The following is a 15,953-nucleotide window of genomic DNA, read 5'->3' on the forward strand; positions in this document are numbered from 1 at the left end:
TCTGACACAAAATAACCCAGCTCCTTGTCTTAGCTCAAGATATTTAGGGCCCTGTTTACTACTTCACAATCAAAATTGGCATTATTTTGAATTTAAGTTGCACTTTTTCAACAGCTGAACTGAACAGCTGAAGTTCAGTTCAGCTGGTCTCTGAACTTCTATTTCCAAATGACTGGAAACTAATCTTCATGTACCTTTTATCCATGTATTATACTTTTCAGAAACTTCTGACTAAAGTGCTTGTTTTACTGTTCAATCAAAAGTTCTTAACTCATTTTAAAATCTATGTTATATTATGTTTGTGGCAGTGAACTTTCTGACACCGATTGTCTGAGCTGATGTGGTAGCATGAAATGTTCACTTACTCAGCGAGTTAAACAGCTTATAGTCCAGTTTCTGTAAATAAAGGAAAAGTTGTCAGTTTGGTTGGCATTAAAACCTCAAAGGGGGCCAGGCTGAGGACTGCGAAATGATCCTGACATATGGGGAAGGCAAAGGCAAAGCGGCAGAAGAAAGGGTGCATAATAGGGAATGCACTGAGAAAAACAAACCTGAAGGAAGGATAGGTGGGTTCAGGAAAAGGAGAGAGGAGTAAGGTAACTGAGGCAAGAAGGAATTAATCATAGAGAGAACTCTGAAGAAACTTCACAATGCTTAAGGTCAGGAGGACTATATTCTACAGAGGTGATGTGAGGAGATACGTGTGCTAAGTAGGCCAGTCAAGATAAAAGGAAGAGTTGCTAAAGCAGGAGGATGAAATAGACTAGACTGAAGCATTGTGACTTGTCAAACCAAAGTGGGCTATATAGAACGGCTTAATTTCATATACGGATTTCAACTAATGAGTCAATTCTTCAGATGCAGGCTTCTGGTTTTTGTGGAAAAGGCAGTTCTACCTCACTTATGCTCCAAGAGAGAGCTTATGCTGCCCACACCCAGTTACGCTGACTACTGTATCCATTAATGCCAGCTGGAATTATGTATTCTCTACTATGCAATCTTACTTATGAGGCTTGCTCATTGCTTTGTTTTAGTAATCTGACTTCTTTTCTGTACCTCCACAAATACATAAAACTGCATGTTAAAAGGCACATTTTTTCTTGTGTCTTTTCAGGGCTTATCTACAACAGGAATTATATCTTTGACTCATCTATCCATCCTTTCCAATTACAAGAATAAAGTGTATCTAGGTTGGAAAATTAACCATAACAGAAATCGTTAGCCTTAATTCTCTCTAGAAAGCCATAGACTTTGCTGAGGCAGCTGTAGCAAGATATGCCCATTTCGATTAAGTACACTGACTAAACTGTATTATATCAACTTCTTGGAATGCAGAAGGATTACTACGTTTGCCAGGAAGAAGATTCAATAACTGGTACTTTAATAAATCTATATCCTGGAAGAGGTTTCCTTTCTAATGGCAAAAAAAGATCACAATTTTGCTTATACATGTGCTCTGAAATGTTGGTTGTGCAATTTGTACATTAACTTTTTAGAGTAGGGATGGTCAACATATAGCTGCCACGTAGAGTTCACATGGCAGTTCCATGTGTCATCCAATTCCTACTGAATTGGTAACAGTCCCAACTTACTTTTTTATTTTGTTAAATTGGCTTTGATTGGTTACTCCAACCAGGACTCCTCTGGTTTTAGTAGCTGCATAACAAGTTCAACGGGAAAATCTTTTCCCATCACTGCATCTTGATCCTGGGAAAACAGCACTTGTTGAATTTCTGTCTGTCATACAGCTCCTAAAGGCACACCATCCTTGCCAGGAAAAAGACAGAAAAACAGGAACTAGTCAGGCTTTCTTAATGTTACTAGACTCCCCCATATCTCATTTGAGGGGTGACTCAAAGTGTTTCAAATCCAGAAATAATGGGTTACTTAAGTTCCATTGATTTCCAGTGGGTCTACTCAAAGTGTGACTAAAACTGGAATATTTTTTTTAAAAGAGAACTGAATAAGAGCAACAAGCCTACTGTGAGGTCTGGCTTAGCAAACATCACCACAGTCATATGAATGCTAGATAAGTGAAATCTGCATCACATGCAGGTTTATTGCATCCCTGTGCCATGTGCTAAATCTTCACCCTCACTTCAAAGCTGCTTATCCCCTTCTTCAGGCCACAAGCACTCAAGTTTCTTATACTTCTTTCTTAAATAAAACAAAGTTTGAAACCTTTCCTATATATTTAAGTGAAAGCTGAGATTTTTCACATTTTCATCATAAATCTGGCAACTTGAGGCTTAAAACAACAACCCCATAATCATTTCTGATCTGTGGTTTAAAGAGAAAAGCCCTGGCAGAGTTGGATTCACTCCACTCCACAAGCACATGGTCGACAGAAGCCAGTGAGAAAGTAAATATCCAGTAGGCCTGCTGAAAGATGATGAGGTATTACATCTTGGTTTCTGAGGATTAAGAGAGCTTTCATTTGTGATATAAAATCATGCCATTGCAGTTTTCCAATATATACTGGATGTCTATAGAAGTTAAAATTACCACAAAGCTATTGGTGTTTAGCGTGGCAACTGAAATGAGTAGTACTGATTTGCTGTGACTAGCTTCAAATAAAGCCATTTTATTAACCCTTCACCCGACCACCACAGCTACGTCCCACAGCCAAACTGCCTGCCAAAAAGACCTCAATCTTATATCACCACAACAACACTGAGGCAATGGCACACACCCCAGCACATTAATCAAACTGTCATCGTGTCTGAAGACTGCAGGCATCTTCAAGACAGAGACCAGAGAGTATAATAATGAGTGATCAAGATCGATCTCAAGAGTCTACTTTGATTTTAAATGAGATATAAGACCCTCATTTTTCTTACAGTATTTGGGTTTCATTCACCATTTAAAGAGAAGATTTGCACATACATGTGCATGACAATAAAGTCTGTCTGGTGAAAAATATATACGAAGCCATGTCTATTTGCTGCATCCTTTGTTACATTATTTCTAATGACAAGCTTTCAGTAGAGATCTCTCTCCTCTCATATTGTACAGCAGTGGTAGGCAATGGGTTGCCCAAAGTTATCCAAGCACCCCTAAACAACTTTCCTGGCACCCTACCCCTCCCACTTTAAAACAACAACCAGTGGTATAGTGAAGCCAGGGCTCTCAGACACTATTTTATTAGCAGGGACGCTGACATCATCTGCCAGCCCCATCCCTCATAATTCTCTCTTGCTTTTGAGCTTAGCTTCAGTTCTCACAGTAGCTGGGTGTGTGTGGGGGGGAATGAATTTTCTGAGCAACAATATATTGTTCCTTGTTGTAATGTAAATATTTTGGTGTGACTTGGTCTTGAGTGGGCAATTAAGACTCATCAGCTTTACAAAAGACCTGCTCCTAGTAGATGAAAATTTCTAGAAGTGGTTTGTTGATACTGATCCACATAGCTGCTGCCTGTGATTTTTTACTCTTTGGGGGCATGGCTATAGGAATTGTCATGATGAGCACCACTGACAACAACACATTCTCTTACTGGTAACTGGGATCCTTTCAGTGCAAAGTGAGGGCCCCCAGATGCTGCTATCTTCATTTCCCATTAATGCCTCTGGTCTACATGATAGGGCTCAGAGACAGTCTTAGGAAACGAAGACATATGAGAGAGAGAGAGAGAGAGAGAGAGAGTGCGCATCTATGGGTGGTGATCCAGAGTTAGAGAGAGAAAGAGATGGGAAAATGAGATGGCTGGTAGAGGGCAAGGGAAGAGAAAAAGAGTTTGCATTCTGTGAAATAAGTTTCTGTTGGCGCTGAAAAATGTGGGTTCAAATGAGTTGTTTAGTGTGTTGTCACTCACCTCTGTGTATACCTCTGCCTTATACACACTTATTTGGGCAGGTTACTTGAACTTTGTGACTAGCTACACCTCCCTTGGCAGCCATTTTGTGGTGGTGCCCACAACAGTTTCTCAAATTGCCGAACATGCCCATGGGCCCAAAAACATTGTCTGCCCCTGCTGTATAGTGACACATACATTTGTGGTGCTACATAAACATTTCTGATGTGAAACATATTCCAATACAAAGTTTATCTAATGGTGCAATCCTATGCAGGTTTAGACAGAGAAAAGTCCTACAACTCCCAGCATTCCCCAGCCAGCCATGCTTGAATTTGTAGGACTTTTCTCTGTCTAATCCTGCATAGCATTGCACCCTTAGTGTGATGTTGACTTCCCAAAGAAGCATGGGCATTTGCAAAAGGATGATATGAACATGTTCCTAAGAATTGTTGTATATGGCATCACTGGCCCTCAGTTGAGCCATTCCCCCACCCTCTCCAAAACAAATGTATCCTTACCCCACACCCTCATTCTAATGGTGCTGGGCACCAAAAGGACAATCACTTTGTTTGCTCATGTTGTCACACATTCCCATAAGAAATCCAACACAACATAGTTTTGAAATCACTGATAAAGCCACCAGATAACAGCTTGGGCTAGATCCTGAACCTTAACCTGCCAACAAATCCCATGCTCTGAACCATCTTTGAAAGAGGTTCTGACCCCCATTATCTCAAAATAAATGATCATATGTGGAAATAGCAGAGAATGTTCAGAAACTTTGGTAAGGTACAGAATGCTTGCATAAATATAAAGCAGCTGAAAGCATTTGATTTTTTTCCCTACAAGGTAAGGACATCAGCTAGGTTCAAGCAAGAATAAATTACCCAGGGCAGTCAGTAATTAGCAAGAATCAGCAAGCAATGAATAGAGATAGGGCAGGTGGTGATGTTTTGTCTCTTAAGGTGTTTCTGGGAGTGCACTAGTAGGATGTGTTTAGGAATGTACATGAATTCCCCCTTTCCTGGTCTTCCCTGCACTTGTCTTTGGAAAGGCCATTACTTTTAAAATTGCAATCCTATGTATTGCAATTAAACTCATTGATTTCACTGAAATCAATGGGTTTAATTTTTGTACTATTATTGTAAGCTGCCCCAAGAATTTTTGTGAGTGGTTGGCATAAAAATGTTGTAAATAAATAAATGAATAAACAATTAAACATGACAAACTCTGCAAATGATTTTTTTATTGTGAAAAACTTAACTTGTCATTTTGCCATCAATTATCAACTTGCTCTTCATCTACTGTTAAAACAGCTGAGTTCACAGAGGCAAAACAGTACATCTGGCCTGATAAACTGAAGAAATAAGGGTCTATGACTCCAAGGATACCTGTTTTCACATCATGTCTCACATGCAAAATAAGCTTTCCTTTGAGCCCTAATGCTGAAAAATAAAAAAATAAAAAGCAACAGATAAGATAACTAATGAACATTTCTTGCCGGGAAAAGAACTACAGAAAACAGCAGAACGATTTCTCAGGGAAACTCTCATTTCTTGGAGGCCAGTGAAATTCTAAGCCATCATTCAAAGTGAGGTTGCTTTTCAGGTGAGGGGCAATTTCAAACAAAACCCAGAGAATGCCAATGCATGTTGACAAAACTAGCAAAATTTGTCCAGGAGGTTTGCATGCCCTGCATGCCTAAACACATTTAGTTGGAGCTAAGTCAGCTTATATGAAACTGTGGGCTTTACACTAAATGACATCTACGCTTATATTTAAATGCTGCCAAATCTGATTTTGCTGCATATGATCTAATTATTGAATGTGAACTCTCTTTTCACAGATTTCTTTCTTTTTTTCTAATCCAGAATACTAGGAAATGTCCATTAGTTACGATAAAATCCATACAAAATTCTATCAGCTTCCTAAAGTGAGCAAGTAAATTATAAAAATAAAATATTGGAATGTTGATTGGACAGCTGATTTTGGCTGTCTAGCCGCAGGAAGAGGGGGGGCAGCTGCAGGAAGAGGGGGGGCAGCTGCCAGATGACACACAGGATGTGTCATACTGACATTTCCGCCTTCCCCTCCCCAGAATGCCCCCAGGAACACCCCATTTTCGCCCCTCCACACTCCTCTTCTGAGCACTGAGCACATGGCCATTCCAAGCTACCTGCAAGGCAACACAAGAGGGAGGGAAGGTCGGTTCTCTAGGAACTGACCTCGGAGCGTGGGTTCCGAGGTCATATCCCAGAAACCGACATATCCTATTGCCATCTAGCCACTGACTAGCAGCCATAGAATTGCTCCCTTACTTGCATATTTTCATATGCAATATAAATCAATTTAAAATAATTATTGACCATATTTAACTTGTAGGAACTCAATATATATTGTTCCATATCTAGTTTTTCCGGTTCTACTTATTATAGAGGGTCAATACTGAAAGGTGAAAATCAACTTTTAATAACTTTAAAGTAGTTAGAAATGTAAGTGATTACTATTTCAATTTCACTTCCCCACTGTTCTCAAAGTCCTGGAAAAATACAGTAAGCATTTCACAATGGAATGTAATCAACAACAGGTTTTGCTTCCTACTAATCTAGTTTCAGCAAATATATATTCCACTTTAAAAAACGAAACAAAATCCAACCAAGGTATGCACAGGTTTGATTTAGGCATTAAAATAGTAGCCCAAGACTTTACTCCATGGTTTCCATAGCAACCTTCTAGGCAACATCCCTTCATCCCTCACACTGACATAACTGAAAAAGCTAGAACTGGCTAGAAACAAAAAGGACTTACAAAGCAATGTGTAGTTAAAAAATAACAGGAATGGATCATCAGCAAATCAGCACTCAGCAGTGACGGTGGCTTGCTAGCTCCAGCACACAGTGTGCTAATGCCATCCCAGTAAGGTCACTTGTGCCTCTGTTCCCAAGTTTTCAAGGAGTCATATCCATCCTACATAAAAATTCTCTAAGGGCGCAATCCTATGCATGTTTTAGACAGAAGAAAGCTGGCTCGGGAATGATGGGAATCGTAGGACTTTTTTCTGTCTAAACATCATAGGATTATATTGAAAAGTGATTACCATATTTTCTTTTTCTAATATGTCTCCTCCCATATCAGCCCCCCAGTGCACTAAGATCACCATCGGAGGCTCCCCTCTGGATGCCCCCCCCATCTGAACTACGGCGTGTGGCAACTGGAGAGAAGGCCCTGCTCAAAGGTGGTGCTGCGCTCGTAGGGTTCCCTCTCTGGCAGGCACCCGCATTATTATCTTTTCTGTGTTAGGCAGGTGAATATGTTTTTATTCTCCCAGGATGTTAAAGTTTAAATTGAATTTAGCTGCTGTAATGGGTTTTTTTTAAAATCAGGGTTCTTGTTTTGTGAACTATTCTGGAATCATAGCTGGAGGGTGTGATACGTATTTCTTAAACAAACACATATTGAGTTCTCCGTTTCACAGCCAAAATGTCCCACAGTTGAAGAACTAGGGGGAGTTTAATTGCCAGAAGCAACCATTTGTCGGCTGTGAGATGGACGTTTGCAAGAGCAAGCCGGTGCGCGTTCACTGACCACACGTGGGAGGGGAGCAGCAGACCCTGCCCCAACCTAGCAACAGCGGTGATTCCACCCACCCCCTGCACCATACGCGTCCACTGAATGTTTCCTAAACAACTGAACATGCTAGAATTATACACTGCGATTAAAATGAAGTGTGCAATCAATTTTTTCATGTTAATTCCCAATTTTTTCACATTAATCCCCAATTTTTCATGTTAATTCCTTCCCTTCATGTTCAGCTTCCATGTTTGTTCATTAAAAAGCATCTCTCCTTAAGGAAATAAAAGAGAAAACATATAGGCAGAATTCTCGCAAATTCACATTAAGAAGTAAACCTTCTCCTAGCTTAGAGTTAGGGTTAGCCCATGAATGCAAATGCACTTGAAAAGCACTTGGGGCATGTTTAATGTTATATAAATGTTCACTGTATTAATTTGTGTTTAATATATTAAAAGGTTATTTCAAAAATTCTTATCCAAGTGTATTTAGTGCTGTGCTGTTTTATGCTTCTACGTACCCACCCCAAATTACTGGCTACAGTTTGCACATACCCAAACGTAACGAATGCCTAGTGGATTGAAATAGCACCCTTAGACTACAAAATACACTGCTTAATTATCATTTGTGGTGTTACCCCAAATTATACAGGTTCTCCCCTCTCCCCCCCCCCCAGAAATATATGCCCATTTTTTACCATTCTTTCTTTGTTTTGGTAAAAGAAGCCAGGCATAAGTCATAAATGCATCATTGAAAATGTCAAGAATTTTACTCCACAAATATGGAATACTGTCACAATGGCTGCTTTCGCTATGAGTTTTAGGGCTTTTTCAGATGACAAAAAGAAGATTTTTAAAGCCCCTCCTCTGATATATGTATGTGTTGCCACTAGCTTGGAATGATGAAACGAGAGAAGAAAACCTCCATCCACCAACCCAGCCATTCACCATGTGAATATGACTAAATGGGCAGGACCAGGTTCCAGGTCAAGACCCAGTCACTGTCTCATATTGTGGCAGGGGCAGGTAAAGAGCCACCTCACAGTCAAAAGAGAAAGAAGGAACAGACCATTTCTCATCCTGCTCCATGGGCCACTTCACCCTTTCTCACTCCTCACTGTTGCCAACAAGCACATCGCTAGTTAATACGAACTACACTTCACTCAAAACCAGCTAAATCCTAAATGCCAAAAAACAACTCTACTGTCTGAAGAATGCAACTGTCACACTGAATAAATATTTGGTGAGTAAAGCTAGTAATCTGACTGCAGAAGAGGGACAGAGGACAAGACCACTGGATGCAGGAGCAAGTGCAGTTCATGGCAAACAAGTCACTACAACTGTGCAGACAGAGGAGTCATTCTCCAGGGAAAATTAGCAATATTCACACTGCTGATATAACAGTAAACTGATTCCTGAAAGCAAACTGAAGGAAAGACAGAAGTCAGGGAAGAATACTTTGTAACAACATAGTGTTTATATAGATACAGTGTACACACACCACACATACATACAGAATTTGACAGAAAACTCACCTGGCTGATTCTTGCTCACACCTAAAGAAAGCTCTGGCTATTGCACAGTACAGAAATTAAGAGAAAGAAAGAAACACTTAGATTACAACTCAGAAAGTAGCCTTTGCCTATCATGAGATAGTAAGGAACCAAATGTGCAGCCAGTATTAACACACAGATTCATCGTTTTCAACAGAGAAAAAGCAAAGACATTGTGGAGAGCCACAGGGCATCTCTACATCAGCCTAAAATCTTGCATTTAAAATGGGGATTTCTGCTTCTGTTTTAAATGCAAGATCACAACTGACTCCCTTTACACGGGCTTCCTCCCCCCCCTTCTACCACTCCCTTTACACAGGCTTCCTTCCCCCCCCTTCTACCCCTCCCTTTACACGGGCTTCCTCCCCCCCCCTTCATATCTGAGTCTTCCATTATCTCACTCCTCTTCTTGCTGCTTTTCTCTTTTCATGGAGGGAACTCAAGCAGAACACAACGGGGTAATTTGATAGCTCATTATCTGTGATCTTAGGGTGCAATCCTAAGCATGTTTAGACAGGAGAAAGGTCCTTCAATTCCCAGCATTATCCAGCCAGCTATGCTGGCTGGGGAATACTGGGAGTTCTAGGACTTTTTGGTCTAAACATGCATAGGTTTGTGCCCTTAGAGGCTGATTAATGTTTCAGTTTGATGTTCTGAATAGGACAAGAAACAAATGTTTCAGTTTGATGTTCTGAATAGGACAAGAAGAAGGAAACTGCAGAATGCAGCCATTATTCAGCTTCTAATCCACATCTCTTCAGGAATTCCTAGGAAGTCAATTTTTGTTTGTTCGTTTAGCTTTACAAATAACTCATGAAAATTTGTCCCCTTGGAACTTTCTGGACTATTCATGTATTGTTTTTTAGGTCACAAAGTACTAAAAAGAGCTCTCACTGATATCAACTCTGTGCCTGGTCTGAAATCCTGACTACTTATATAAGATGCTTTAGTATCGTTGCCAGTTGTACTCAGACGGAAGCTTTATTCAGATATCTTTATATGTGCTTGACCCTACCCTAAACCATGCTTCAACAGAGGTGGAAAAAATCAGATGTATATGGTGCAACACAATCCTATGAACATTTACCTAGTAGTAAGTCCCACTGTATGGGGCCAACTCCTTAGTAAGTGTGTTTAGGACTTCAGCTGTAATCCCTTTAGCCACTTTAATTAAATTAGACATTTGAAAGATTCAGGAGGCCCTCCGAAACCATTGTGCTTCAAATTCAGGGAACAAAAGGTAGATTACGCATTTTAGATGCCAACAAAACTAGAAAGACTTGATTAATAAAGCTCTGAGGCAAAAAGAAGTCATCCCATGCCCCTCCCTGCCCCTCCACCAGTGAACCTTTCTGTAATAGAAAATGTGTGATCCCTGAGACACTGAATATCCATCATTCCCACTAACTCTAAATCTGGAAACCAGGTTCTTTGAGTGAGAGTTAAGAGGTTGCACCTGTATGCAAAAAGAATTCCTTCAGTTTCTGAGAAGAGTACTCAGATTTGTATTTGTATACATGAAAAAGTTTATCTGTCAAAGAGAAGATCTATAGTCAAAATAATTTATCTTTTTAAACTGCATTACAGCTAATCCTGCAAAATGTGTTCAATCTACTATTTCTAAAGACCCCTGTAATTATTAGACTCAGCTCTCTATTGGTAGTATAGGATTTTTTTTAAAAAAAAAACCTATAGCAATAAAAAGTTACAAGTTATTCCAAATTTAAATTAAGGGAAGCTAGTTTTATAAACATCACATTCGGAGTTATATTTTTGCCCAATGGTTTTCAGATGTTTGCTTTATAACCCCATTCTGAGGCTATATTTGCATTAAAAGGGTACAACCTCTCTAGCTACCTCTCTAGCTCAGTGGTAAAACACACGCTTTGCAAACTGTTGCAGAAGCAAGTGGGGAGGGAGAACAGCAGCTTGGGTAGGTGGGGAAACCTGCATATGTGCAGAATTTGTTCTGAAACTCCATGGCATTTCCTTGGATATCTACTACTGTGCAGTGGAATAATGGAAAACTCTATTAAAATAAAGGGGCAAATTCCTTACACCCCTAAAACCAAAGAAAACAAAGTCAAAGATGAAGAAATGTCTTTATAGATGTCAGAAGCAGAGCCAGCGTAGTGTAGTGGCAAAAGTGACGGACTGGGAGCCGGGAGATCTGGGTTCCAGTCCCCACTTGGCCATGGAAGCTCACTGGGTGACTTTGGGCCAGTCACAGACTATCAGCCCAACCTACCTCACAGGGTTGTTGTTGAGAGGATAAAATGGAGGAGGATTGTGTAAGCCGCCTTGGGTTCCTTGCAAGAGGAATAAAGGCAGGATATAAATGCAATAATAAATAAATAAATAAAATTTTGTTATATATGTAAAATTCAATAAAAATATTATTAAGGTAAAGAAGCAGGAAACTAGTGAGGTGACTGGATTATTAGATAGCAAGAGGATATGGAAATGAAAACCTCCCACTTATAAGTTCTGGATTTTTCAGAAAATATACCCTTCAGGGCTGGATCACATGATCAGCTTTGCATCCACATGACGCTACCAAAAGATGCTGAAAAATGTGCTGCCATGATTACAGAACCCAATGCTCGGAAGTAACACCTGTATTCATATGAAATATTTTCCACTGGAATGCATCCCTGCATGTCTCATGGAAGCATTGTACAGCTTTAAGGAGGTGCTGGTGCTTTTTCAAATAGGGTTGCCAATTCCCCTCCACCTTTTACCAACACCCACTCCCAGGCCTTTAACAGCAGCTTTATCTGGTGACATTAGCAGATGATAATACTCATCTCCATGCCATGAAAAGCTTTATCTGCTGAAGTGGACTCTAGTCCCCAAAAGCCTACACTGCACTTCACCTGTTAAGTCTTTAAGGGCACAATCCTATGCATGTTTAGACAGAGAAAAGGCCTACAACTCCCAGCATTTCCCAGCCAGCAGCTGGCTGGGGAATGCTGGGAGTTGTAGGCCTTTTCTCTGTCTAAACATGCATAGGATTGCACCCTAAGGCACTAGAAGACTTTTTGTTGTTTTAGCCGATGATTTCTGTACTAGAAAGCAAACTCTGTGTTAATGGCACAGGAGAGGCCAGGCTGCTTTTTTCCTGATCAGATGGCAACACTATTTACAAAGTGTAAAGTCTAATATCTCTGGGGTCAACTGGGGACATGGAGCAAGGCTTAAAGAAGGGGTTGGCAGCTTGTGTCCCTCCAGATGTTTTGGCCTACAATTCCTATCATCCCTAGCCAGCATAGCCAATGGTGAGGGATGACAGGAGTTGTAGGCCAAAACATCTGGAGTGACACAAGTTGCCCACAACTGCACCTGAACAGTCAAGAGTCAGGAACTTTAGGTCATTGCTTTCTCTACAGCCTCCTTGTGAGTAAGGAAGCAAGGTGCAGAGCTTGTTTCAGTCCATGTTGGCTAAGACTACACATTCCAGCATTCCACACAGACTACAAATCCCAGGATGTACAGGTTTCTCAACAGTCATATGCTGCATATGACCAATGAGAAAGGAGGATGAGTAAATAGAATAAATGATACCAACAACGATAAGCATCATACAGAATAGTGAATGCTTTTATGAAGACCAAAGGGCCAATTCTGATTCTGTTTAGCATTTGTAATATAATGATTAATCACAGACACATAAATGTGACAATGTTTTGTTACACTGTGTGTTATCTATGATTTCCCGCCCCCCCCCCCCAAGGTTATTCTGTGAGTTGGATCCCAGATTCCTTTTAAATCATTCCCATGGTATCATCCCTGAACAACCAGTGTGAACAACATATTACAACATAACATTTTCAGATATTCTTCCATGAGAACAATTCTAGAAACCATGTCATGCATGAAAACAGTTAAATTGGAACAGGCAGAGAAATATGAAAATCAGTAAAGAATCAACCATGTACATAATATGATACACCTACCTGTGAAAAATATGTGCCTAAAAGTTCTCTCCCACTTTACCTCAATAGTGCACCCAACATGTAAGTTCACACTCCCTAAAGCCCAATGGTAGTGCCAGCCCTGCCTTGCAAGTTACTCAAGAGTAACTTGCAATGAATGAAAAGGGAGGGAGGGGCAGGGGAAATGCACACAGACCTACCACCCCACTTCACACCATTAGTGAAATGGGTCATGTGCAGCCATTTCCCCCTCTATGTACAACCATCCTCAGGCATCTGAAGAAATGTAACGTGGAAACCAGTAAAGGATATAGCCAACGGTTATTTTTGTAAATGTGGCAGCACTTTCTCCAACCAATGCAGTCATGGGAAGAATCACTGTTGGCTGTATCTGTATACAGCTGGTTCACACATTACGTTTTGCCACATGAGTGCATGCTTGCACGTTAACCAAAAATCATACTGTTTGAATTGGGTCTGAGTAAGAGATTCCCCTCTCAACACATTCAGCATATGCGCACGGACACACACAGACACAGGTGCACATGTCGCTCTTGACCTCTGGTAACATTTCACATCTCGGCAGATTTTAGCTGGGCACTGCTGCTCCCTTCCACATTGCTCAGCCAGCCAGGGCTCCTGGACCAAGAGGACATTGATTCCTTACTCCCTATTATGAAAAACAGGGATGTCAGTCATAAAGCTTGGGGTCTTGGTGGGTTCCAGTACAGTGCAGAACACCCCGACAACACTCCAGTCTTTTAAAAGCCACAAATGGCAGGCACATAAGTACACCCACTGTTGAAATGGCCCCAGGTTGCTGTTTAAATCTCCTCCGGTGCTGGAGTCAAGTGTGCAGAAAGTCAGTGTTCTTTGCTTTGGGAAGGTGGGACTGAGGCCACCTCTACTGTTAGGCACAGTGAGGCATTCAGGTGGCAGATCCTGGAAGGGAAGCAGCCGCAGCCCCCTGACTGTTTCTCCTGCGTCCACCCTGGCTGTTCCCACCTGTTGGAGGAGATATATTCCATTTGGCAGGGGTGGGGAACTTCTTTCACTCTGAGGACCACATTCATTTTCAGAGAAGCTCTCAGGGGCCACATTTCACTTGGTGGGTGAGGCCAAGGGCAAAAAAGGCAGGATCAAAGGCAAAAGGGATGGGGCCCAAACCCCAAAATTTCAGCATATTGTAGCTTAAAGCCCTTACTGCCAACAACCAAGTCTTAGGAGAGGCATTTCAAGCTCTTAGAATGGGAAAAACACCACACAAAAGCCAGGAAACACTGAAAGATCAGTAGTTGGGGGAAAGGGAGTTGGGCCAGAAAAAGGGGTGGAGCCGAGGGAAGGGGTGGGACTATCTGGAGAACCCTGGAGGGCTGGATTTGGTCCCCAGGCCTGAGGTTTCCCACCCCTGCTATATGGCCTAGCTTGGGGCCCTAAGTGAGTCTGCTGCCTCAGATGAGATGGAGGATACCTGTCCATCACCAGTGCTAAAGTAAGACTCACCTGCCAGTCCAGCACATGGAATTGGGGGGCGGGGTGTTTGTGCCATCTTGGCCTTTGCCTCAGGCAGAAAAATGTTTGGGGCTGCCTGTGGGTGGGGCTAACAAACACCAGACAGTGGATCATCTTTCAGAGCTCTTACAGTGCTTCCCTGCCTGGGTATACTCCAGGAACGAGGGCATTTGCTGCATGGGTCATGAGGCATCAGGAAGAAGAGTTTGTGGAACTGGTGTTCATCAAAGTCAGTGGTGCAGCTAGGTCATTTTGAACCCTGGACATAATGATCTTATCCACCACCACACTTTTAGATGGCCATGTGTATTATTTCATGTGCAAAGCACACAACAAAACATTTCTCTTCCACCATTCCATGCTTTAAAACTGCTTCTACATTCCTGATATGCTAGAACAACTGTATGCCAACTCTGCTTTATCAGAAACACTTCGAACATGTGCAGTATTGCATCTCAAACTCACTTAAATCAGAGCACCACCACGAGGACAGGAATAAAGTGGAGGTTACTCCTGCTGCCCTCATCACCTGCTGCTCTCTGGGTGGTCATTTAGGAGCTCCCTGGGCCAAGGCTTTGGCCCAAAGGTCCAACCCAAACTGCACCACTGATCAAAGCGATTCAGAAAAACTGACATTTCTGTACACAAAAAACGTGCTGTGGCCTTGGAATCTGGCCCTCCAGCTCATCTGGGTGTTCTGCCCTGCTGGGTAAATTCCAACGTAAGTCCTACGTAGAGTAGACCCATTAAAATGAATGGGGCTCAAGTTAGTCATGACTAACATAAGCCTCATTCATTTCAATGGGTCTACTCTACGTAGGCCTTGTGTGGGATTTTACCCCTGACGTGCTATCATTTGACTACGCACCGAGACAGGAGTAGCAATTGCTCACATCGTTCCCACACACTGAAACTGGAACGGGCTGATCGGAGGTGGGGGATGTGGGGGAGAATGGCAACCGCAACCTAAGTTGCACATTGCGAGAAGAAAAGGGCGAGGACGAGCGCGGCTGACCTTCGTTCTGGAGATCTATGACAACAAAGCCCGGGAGGCGCCGAGGCTCACCCAGAGGGTAACCTCTCGCCCCTGCACGCTGCCAACAATAATCCCTCGCGCCTCAGTCCTGCCTCGTCACCTCAGTGATCGGCTTCAAACATTGCCCTCCCGACGCTCTGATTCCCCACACGCCATTATTAATTAATAGAAAGCCGCCGCCGCCGCCGCTCCAAGGTAACCGGCGCATTTCACACCCGGGCGCCTTCACCGCCACCCAAGCCTCGTTACAAACCGAAGCCAACGCAAGAAGAGGCTTTGTGCGCGCTGCTCCTGCACGCCTGGCCAAAGCCATCTAAAGCACCCGTGTGTCCCCCCGCCCGCCTTCGCATTCATCCACCAGACGGCTGGCATTTTTCAATTACGGGCGAGCTTCTGAATGGGGAATTGCTGGGGACTCTTCCCTCCGCTCTTCGAACTGTTCAGCATCCGATGATCGCGCAGCTCGTCGCAAGCGCGATCCCCTAAGCTCATTTACTCAGGAGGAGGTAACCTCCTCCCACCGAGGCCAACGGGACCTGCACTCTAGCCAGC

The 15,953-nt window shown here is 42.3% G+C and overlaps 1 protein-coding gene across 4 annotated transcripts in view; it reads right to left on the minus strand.

The window, feature by feature from the left end:
* MYLK (myosin light chain kinase) overlaps positions 1–15,953 on the minus strand; it is a 274,020-nt gene that overhangs the window by 257,247 nt on the left and 820 nt on the right. Inside the window, exons 1-3 of one of the 4 annotated variants that reach the window (XM_084807379.1) lie at positions 8,901–8,935; positions 1,593–1,767; positions 366–396 (exon numbers count right to left, since the gene is read on the minus strand). The exons of the other annotated variants lie outside the window; for them this stretch is intronic. The gene's annotated coding sequence lies outside the window, so the exon portion shown is untranslated. Of the gene's footprint in view, positions 1–365; positions 397–1,592; positions 1,768–8,900; positions 8,936–15,953 lie in introns of those variants that run through there. 4 annotated transcript variants of the gene reach the window in all.

This window comes from Heloderma suspectum, chromosome 1, assembly GCF_057233095.1.
Source record: "Heloderma suspectum isolate Gila_16-S chromosome 1, 16-S_ref, whole genome shotgun sequence".
In the NCBI taxonomy this organism is placed as follows: Eukaryota; Metazoa; Chordata; class Lepidosauria; order Squamata; family Helodermatidae; genus Heloderma; species Heloderma suspectum.